This window comes from Crinia signifera, chromosome 2 (assembly GCF_055691185.1).
Source record: "Crinia signifera chromosome 2, ASM5569118v1, whole genome shotgun sequence".
NCBI lineage: Eukaryota > Metazoa > Chordata > Amphibia > Anura > Myobatrachidae > Crinia > Crinia signifera.
In genome coordinates, this window is record NC_139218.1 from 293728559 (window position 1) to 293738540 (window position 9982).

General features: G+C 38.2%; 1 pseudogene; it reads right to left on the bottom strand.

Annotated features, from left to right (window-relative positions):
- Positions 1-1684: 1684 nt before the first annotated feature.
- Positions 1685-1804, bottom strand: LOC146061678 (5S ribosomal RNA; annotated as a pseudogene).
- Between the last annotated feature and the right edge of the window lie 8178 nt (positions 1805-9982).

Here is a 9982-nt window from a genome sequence, read left to right on the forward strand (position 1 = left end):
ACAATAGTACTTTCTTGTTGGACTTGAAATGATTATTTCTGTACGGGCATTGTATAGGTTACCAAGTTTGGTCATCATTGTTACAGTACCCTAGGGTGCTAACTCACTATTGCTGTTGTGTTGTTGTGAACTAGGTGAGTAAAGCAGCCCAATTTCTATTCTTCTTTTCTACTGGAATGTTGCGTGATCAAGAGGTATTGTTGAATATATATATATATATATATATATATATATATGTTTGTTTTGGAAAAGAGGCGCCACTTGTGCTGAATTGATGGTAACTCACAATAATATTCCCTTTTGTTGTAAAGGTGTCAGCCTATCTTTTAGTAAAAGTAATGGTACGTTACTTGGAGGTTTATGGATAGCAATATAAAAAGATATTGGCGACCAATTATTGTAGATAAGATAAGTTAGATATAAAATAAAGTATTTATTGGGATGACAGTAAAAGGGTATAACAATGGTAAAAAGGACAAATATACATATATGGACATATGATTTATACACTAAAAGGTCGGTAGTACAGGTATAAAAGTATATGAAAAAAAAAATATATATATATATATAATAGTGGGGGGAATTATATATATATATATAAAAAAAGATATATATATATATATAAAAGAGGAGATATAAAAAAGGTTTATATATAAAAAATCCTTAACTTATGAGGTAGTAGGAGGTAGGTAGCTCAACGCGTTTCGTCAATGTGACTTCTTCAAGGGGTGGAGGGCAAATTAATTCAGACCTATATTTATACCTGTATGCCTGCCAGGGTGATCTTTGACATCACTTCCTGCTATTTAATCAATTAAAAACGGCTATACATGTAAGAACACAAAAAATGGACTGAACATATATTTATTGAGTGAGCTAAACATCAGGTAGGCAAGAACGCTGTATTTAAAACATTTTTAAATGACTAGAAGCATTTATATCAGATAAAGTTCGTGAATTGCGGCACTTCCGCCACGTTTCCGGCATCCTCATAGCGCTACTGCTCATGCCCGGCTTTTGAGTGTTCTAGATATGTGGTGACCTTCTCTGTTGGCCGCGCATGCGCCAGGTAACTGTAGAGCTCAGGGGGTTTCTCCTCATAGCTCTTGTGGATGTGTCCGTAATAGCGTGTGCCATCGGCCATTTTGTAGGAGATTTTTTCAGTAAACTCTGTGTGTATTGCATCTTGTGGCCATTTCATTAAGGATTTTCCGTGCCGGAGGGATTCCAATATGAAAATATACAAAAACATAGTAACTAAAACTACTCAAGGCTGTATTCATATACATTGGTGCCAGGGTGACTGATGATTATAGGATTTTAGTGATACATAATAAATCAGAGTGAATAACGAAGAAAGAACTAATTAAGGTCTTTAAATAAATAATGAATTATGTATGTACATACTATATTGCCACTTTAAATAGAAAATAGTAATGGTGAGTTAGAGTGATGCTAAATATACAATGCTTTCATTTATAATAGGAAAGATAATGCTAGTAAATTGCTATTACCCACTGTGATAATTATTGCTAAAAGTCCATGTGGATGGTGTCACTTTATGTAGGATTAACCTTATAGTGAGTAAGTGGATAAGTGCCAGATATAGGCAGGAAAGTGCTAAAGTGCTAACTGCTACTTATTGCATGAACCATATGATTCTCTGGTACGAACTCCCTGGTAGGTATTACAGCACCAGGTTTTCCCAAGAGGTCTCCCATCTTGGTACTTGGCCTGGCCCAACACTGCTTAGCTTCCAAGATCGGACGAGATTGGGCGTAACAAGTGTGGTTTGACTGTAGACAAATGCAACAAACATCTGGAGGTTTAAGTACTTTATTAGGTCCTTACAATATACTACATAAGCTGGGTGTGAAGGGTGAGTTTCGAGTGGAACATGAAGATCTAATCAAAAGAGGAAGAGTGTTTAAAAGAATAAAAGATGAAAGATATAACCGGAATGACCTTATAAGAATGGCGCTATCTCATAGTTGTCATTAAAACCCAAGGGATGTAGAGTATTTAATTTGAATATCCAATACATTTCCCGCTGGGACAATTTGTTCGCCAGATCGCCACCTCTTGGTCCTAGCTTAACCCATTCAATGGCTTTAAAAGTCAATCACTCGGGGTTAGCATTATGATGGTTCTCAAAATGTTTGTATATAGCGTGGCTGTCGATTTTATTCTTTATGTTTCGGCTGTGTTCCTGAATTCTTAGTTTAAGAGGTCTTTTCGTCTTGCCCACATATTTCAGATGGCAGGGGCACTCTAGAAGATAGATAACAGATGAGGTGTTGCAGTTCATAAAGTCTTTAATGTGGTATTCTTTTGTGTCATTGTGGTTAGTGAATTTCTTTCGGGTGGGGTGGACGAATATGCAAATATTACATTTCCCACATTTGTAGGAACCCGTACATTTCAGACCAGGGTGCAGTTGGGTGTTTTTTGTTGTGAGTAAACTTGGTGCTAGGATATCTTTCAAATTCTTGGACTTCCTGAAGATCACTTCCGGGTGAGGTGGTAATATTTCTTTCAGGATCGGATCCATGAGTAACAGGTTCCAGTGTTTTTTCAAGCTCTGTTTTATTGTTGGTTCATGTTGGTTATAAGTGGTGATGAAGGCTATATGTTATTTGTTCTCTTTTTTTGCCTTGTATTCCAGCAAGTGTTCTCTTTCAATGTTCCTCACTTTTATCCTTGCGTTCTGAAGGATTTGAGTGGGGTATTCCTTTTCTTCAAATCTTTTGTTGTACATCTCAAGTTGGGTTTCACATTCCTCATCTCTACTGCAATTTCTTTTGATGCGATTAAACTGTGAATACGGGATGTTTTCTTTCCACTTGCATAAGTGATTACTCTTGAAATGCAAGTAGCTATTGGTGTCGACTTGTTAGATGTAGTTCTTTGTGTTTACTTTAGAGTCTTCCCCCATCAGAACCAGATCTAGGAACTCGATATCTGATTTATTGATTTTGGACGTGAAACGCAGGTTCATTTGATTATCTTCAATGTATTTCATAAAATCCGTAAAAAGTTCTTCATCACCTTCCCAAACAATTAAAATATCATCAATGTATCTCCTGTAAAACCTGATGTTGTCTTTAAAAGCATGGTCTGTGTGTATAAAACGTTTCTCCCAACTTCCCATAAAAAGATTAGCAAAGCTGGGTGCAAAAATCGTGCCCATCGCTGTACCACATTTTTTAAGATAAAACTGGTCCAGAAAATTAAAATTATTGTGACTTAAGATGAAATTCATGATATCACATATGAAAGTTTTGTGTTGTGGGGTGAGTGTTGCGTCATCTTCCATAAATTCTTTACATGCTTCAACCCCCTGCTGATGTTCAATGCAGGTGTACAGCGACTGGACATCAATTGTGGCCCAGTAAAATGAATCCTTCCATTTAAAATCTTTTAAAAGATTTAAAACCGTAGTGGTGTCTTTCAAGTAGGCTGGCAGGTTCGTCACATATTTCCGTTAAAAGATGTCCACATATTCTGACAAATTTGAGGTCAGGGAATCGATCCCTGCCACTATGGGTCGTCCTGGTGGATTTTTAAAGACTTGTGGATCTTGGGCAAAAAAATTAAAAATTGGGGTGATGGGATTAGACCTCATTAGATATTGATATTCTTCTTTGGTGATTATTTTTTCCTGCAGTCCTTGAAGGAGTAGAAGTCTCAAGTCTTCTATAAATTCTTCCTTAGGATCTTTACTCAGTGCTGCGTAAGATACTTCATCACTTAGAAGTCTGTTTGCTTCACATATGTATGCATCACGGTCCATGATCACAAGACCACCCCCTTTATCCGCTTGTTTTAGGATGATTTCCGGGTTGTCTTTCAGGTTTTTCAAAGCTTCTCTTTCTGCATTAGACAGGTTTTTCTGAACAATTGGTTCCATTTCTTTCTCACACAAATCTTTCTTTACTAGATCGTAAAAAATTCCAATGTTGTTGCCTTTTGATTCGTACTACCAACGTTTTAGTGTATAAATCATATGTCCATATATGTATACTTGTCCTTTTTACCATTGTTATACCCTTTTACTGTCATCACAATAAATACTTTATTTTATATCTAACTTATCTTATCTACAATAATTGGTTGCCAATATCTTTTTATATTGCTATCCTTATATATATATATATATATATATATATATATATATATATATATATATATATATATATATATATATATATATATATATATATTCAAGAGAGAGAGATTTTATATATATATATAATAAATTAACTGATAATAAATAGTAGAGATTTGGTTCATGAATTGATCAATGCATTTAAGCCAGCAGCGGGACCCCACTTTTCTGCAGGTCCTAACACTATTGCTCAAAATGGCTACAATACACATACCTATCACATCAATGCTTGATTCCAGGCATGCTATCTGGTCTAAAGCTCATAGCAGACTGTGCTTTTATAGGTGAGCAGTTAGCAACACACCTGTCACTAATCATCTAGGGAAATGGTTAACATAAGCTATGCACTAGATAGCATGCCTGGAATCAAGCATTGATGTGATAGCTATGTGTATTGTAGCCATTTTGAGCGATAGTGTTAGGACCTGCAGAAAAGTGGGGTCCCGTGAAGGGGGCTGCAGGCTTAAATGCATTGATCAATTCATGACGTTGTCTATGTTTTACAAGTCTACGTTTTTTTCAAGTGAATACATATTCAGCCTGGTTAGCCTATCTTTGTATTCTGTCGACTCTAGACCCTTTATTGATTTAGTTGCCCTTCTCTGAACCAATTCAAGTTAATTTATATTTTTTTAAGTTGAGGTGCCCAGAACTGGACACAGTACTCTAAGGGCCTTATTCTAGTTCACTCTTTCTGACAAAATCCTTCTTAGAAGGACAAAACCATGTGCACTGCAGGGGGGCAGATGTAAAATGTGCAGAGTAAAACCCCACCCAAATCTAATTCTCTCTGACCAAGTAACATCTGCCCCACCTGCAGTGCACATGGTTTTGTCCATCTAAGAAGGATTTTGTCAGAAAGAGTGAACTAGAATAAGGTCCTAAATGAGGCCTTACCAACGATTTGTAAAGAGGTACTATCACGCTGGCGTCTCTTGATTCCATTACCCTTTTAATACATGCCAAGGTCCTGTTAGCCTTCACCGCCGCACTTGAGCAGTGTGCACTATTACTTATTCTATCATTTATGAAAATGCCTAAATCCCTTTCCACTGCAGAGCTCCCAATACTAACCTCATTTAATTTGTAACTAGTGTGAGTATTTTTGCTCCGAAATGAATTACAGTACTTTGCATTTATCTACATTAAATTGCATCTTCCACTTTGCTGCCCACATTGCAAGTTTAACAAAGTTGTTTTTCAGTATTTCCATGTCCCCTTCTGAGTGAATAACCTTGCTCAGTTTTGTGTCATCTGCAAATATTGCAATATAACTTTGCAGGCCATCACCTATATCATTGATGAATATATTAAACAAGGTTGGACCCAATACTGAACCCTGTGGGACACCACTTTCCACCTTTTTCAGTTTGAAAATTTCCCATTAATCACTACTCTCTGTTCCCGATTGTCTAACTAAGTATTTATCCAAGTACAATTTTTTTTTCCCCATGCCTATTTTACCTACTTTCCATAACAGTCTCCTATGTGGTACTGTGTCAAATGCCTTTGCAAAATCTAGAAGGATTACATCCACTGGTTTCTCTAAATCCACATTCCTACTGACCTCGTCATAGAAACTAATTAGGTTTGTCTGGCATGATCTATTTTTAACGAACCCATGCTGTGCTTTACCTATCACTTTATTGTGTTCTAAGAAATACTGAATGCCATCTCTGATTATTCTCTCCAGTATTTTCCCTACAATGGATGTTAGGCTGACCGGTCTATAATTTGCAGGGTTTGTTTTACTCCCTTTTTTCAGTATAGGTACCACATTTACTATATGCCAGTCTCTTGGTACCATCCCTGAATTAACTGATTCCTTGAAGATAAGGTATAATGGCAGTGCTAAGACAGAGCTTAGTTCTTTTAGTACCCTTGGATGAATTTCATCTGGTCCGGGAGATTTGTTTACATTTAGATCTAGCAATCTGTTTTTATCCATTTCCTCACTTAAACATAAACCTGGGTAGCTTTTTGGCGCTGTGCTACCCTCTTGGTGAAAAACATCTGTTGCATCCTCCCTTGTAAATACTGATGCAAAGAATTAATTGAATATCTCTTCATCTTCAATTATTGGGATACCGCTCTTGTTTTTCAGTGGGCCAATATTCTCCTTCCTCAGATGATTTGCATCTATGTAGCTGTAGAATTTTTTGGGATTTGATTTGCTATCTGACGCTATTTTCCTTTCCGTCTCTAATTTAGCTACCTTGATAATATTTTTACATTTCTTGTTACATTCCTTATAGGTTGCAAAAGATTCCTGCATCCCTTCCTGTTTATACCTTTTAAATTCCCTTGTTTCTTTGTCATCTCAAATTTAACTTTATTATTAAGCCACATTGGCTTAGGTCTGCCATTTCTTTGTTTGTTGACCCTAGGTATAAATTTATTGGTGCCATCATTAAGTATTTTCTGTAATATTCATACCTTTAAATAGTTCATTCCAGTCTATATCTTTTAATACTTCCTCAAACTTACCAAAGTTCGCTTTGCTAAAGTTTATAGATTTGGTCTTACCCATGTACTCGTCCTTACTAAGATTTAAATCAAACGCGATCATATTATGATCACTATTACCCACATTTTCCCTTATGGTTATGTTAGAGAGAATGTCCCCATTGTTACTTATCAGAAGGTCCAGGATGTTGTTATTTTTAGTTGGTTTCTCTATAAACTGAGATAAATATTTATTATTTAATGTTTCCAACAGAGCATAGCTTTTAGAGAAGTCATATGTTCCCAATTTATGTCAAGGTAATTTAAACCGCCCACAATAATAACATCCCCTGAGCTGGCTGCTTTCTCAACCTGTAATAGGAGGTCTCTTTCATCTTCCATATTAGTGTTGAGTGGTTTATAGCATGTCCCTACTATTAGCTTTTTCACACCATTATTACTCACAATTTCCACCCTTACAGATTCTACTGTCTCCCCTGTTCCCACGTAAATATCTTCCCTTTTGTGGGGTTTCAGGCAAGGTTTAACATATAAATAACAGTAACCATTTATGTTAGCCTCCCACTCATGTGACTCGTCCCACCAAGTTTCAGTAATACCAATCAGATCAAAATCTTCTACTGAGGCTATGGTCTCTAATCACCCCATCTTACCAGTTAAACTGGTAACAGGTTCACCATTCAGACAGGATACAGCAGGCAGTTTTCAGATTTGTGTGTGTATTTAATGGCATACAAGTCACAAATCCTCTTTACAACAAAACAACATTCATACAAACAACAAATGCAGCGCTCTGTGCGCATGGTGCCTCAGTGCCAAGTCCCTAGTGCTATAATACTTGTTCCAGATCACTGGCCCCTATCAGGGTCAGCAGACTGATCACCAAACTAAACAAGGTTTAAATCTCTTTCCCTGCAATCAGCTTAGTTCCCACCTGTGGTTGTGCAGGTCTGAAAACCTGGACTGGAGTCATGTGCCTGAAAGCCTACCCATCTTTCCTCTAGGCACACCTCAGTCACCCATTCCTGACTTTGCAGTGGACCGGGTTCTGTTACCTGGCTGTAAAGCTGGTTTCACACACTCCGGCTCCTGCCGGACGGTGAAATCCCGCACGGCCAGGGAGCCGTGCCGCACACACTAGTTTAACATGGAAGAGATGGCCACAGCCCGGCAGCCGTCCCTTCTAGTGGTGGGATCCGGCTGCAGCCGTGCGGCCGGGTCGTGGCCGTCCCGTGTGAATGGACACAATAGTGTCCATTCACAACTAATGTGTGCGGCACGGCTCCCTGGCCGTGCGGGATTTCACCGTCCGGCAGCAGCCGTAGTGTGTGAAACCAGCCTAAGGCTGGACAGCTCCTTAACCTTGGGAAATCAGTATTTTGCTTTTATATATGTCAACGTCTGTAAGTGCATGTTTATTAAATGTTTCTATGTACCAAACATATTGCACTATCTGCATTTTTCTTTATGTGTCTATTTAGAACATAAGGAGATGACACTGACCTGTCTGTTGGACTACTGACATCTGCTGACATTTAAAGTGACAATTCCCTTTTTGGTGACTTTACCATTTATTTTATTTTCATCCTCATTGGCTGCATTGAATTCTGTGAACACCAGTGGCGCTTGGAAACATATGATTTTGTTGTTCATAAGTTCTGTCCTGGCAAGGCAGCAGAGATCCATTTCAGTTCTTCAAAGCACTGTTGTCCTCTGATTTCCTGCCTATTACCTCTTCAGAATCCCTGCCTGGGTTCTTGGCAGTTAGGGTCCCTGCCTGGGTTCTTGGCTGTTGCCCCTTTGGGATGGGGCTGTCTGACTGGATGGAGAGACACTACAGGAATTGATAGGGGGTGACATCTGCAGCTGACTTTGTTCAATTCCTGATAATAGAACCATAACTTTATCCATGTACCAAGAATATGTGACAATATTGTTATGTATGGCAGCATCAGTGAAAAATAAATCATGTTTACCCAAGAACATAAAAGCATTTGAGTATGATTGGGACAATTTTACCCTATCATAGATTCAGCAGTCTTTAGATAAGTCAAATCTAACAAGGTAAAAAAGATAGTTATGTTTATTTTTATTGCTATAATTAATTGTTAGTTACATTCTGTAGCATGAAGACCTAAATTATGTGGGAGACAAATATAAAGGCTACACACATCAAGTGTACATTATTAGCAGTATTCAGGTAAATCAACAAGAGATAAGTTGAGTTGGTTTCTTCTAAGTAAATCTTACAGAGGGTTGCAAATACCCATCGAGATAGACTGAAATGGGCTGTCAGAGAGAACCTCTCACAAAAATTATAGGCTGACCAGGTGGTTTATGCACTTTTTTATCCATTTTTTTAACACTGTGCCAAAGTGCATAAATATGTACTGTACACATAATATTTGCCCCACCTGCAGTGCAACATAGTTTTGTCCATTACAGAAAAAATGTGCTTTGCGATCCAGTCTGAAATAGGACCTATATTGGATCTTTCTTAAATTCTTACTAATGTCTAGCATAAACTTTGACAGCTTTTAAAAGTCCACCTTTTGAGTTCATCAGACTGCCACTGCACTGACTGAATTCATCAACTCTGCCAAACATGACATTGCAGTGGTGTTTTGTACACTGCCCTCTACAGTAATGCCAACAGAAAAGTGACATATTTGTGGGCATTATGTGTAGGGTGCACTAATATTATAGACATTTTATGTAAGGAGCACTACTGTGGGCATTGTATAAAAGGGACACTATTGTGTAGAATAACATGTTTAAGGGGCACTACTGTGTAGCATTCCATTAATAAGGGGCACTACTGAGTGATATAACAGGATTAATGGGCGCTACTATAAGACAATATAAATCAGGGGCACAAAATGCAGTGTAACATTAATAAAATTGTGCTATTGTGTTGTGTAATATGGGGGTACTATTTGACCAAGCCCCTTCCTTTTGAGACCATTGTTCCCTTACATGTTTAAGTATGGGCAGTAGAGCACAAAGGTATAGTTTGTGGGGGGTGCCCAAAACCTTGGCAACTGTCCTAGCTCTGCCATATTGGGGGGGAGGGGGGGCGGAGGGTATGTGGCATGTGATCTGAGTTCCACCACCTCTCCAGGACCATTTTAAGCCCTGGTTTTCTACATGTGTTTTTGTATCACTCTGAAGTCAGCTGTGTCTGAAATTATGTTGCACAGTATCAGATTACCAACAGAGCAGCACATAAATGGGTGTTCTACACATAAAGCTACACCACCAATGTGTGGAGGGTGTGGTAAAGGGTGCTGACAGTCGGGATCGCGACAGTCATTAGCCGGATGTCGGGATCCCGACTGGCCGGACTCA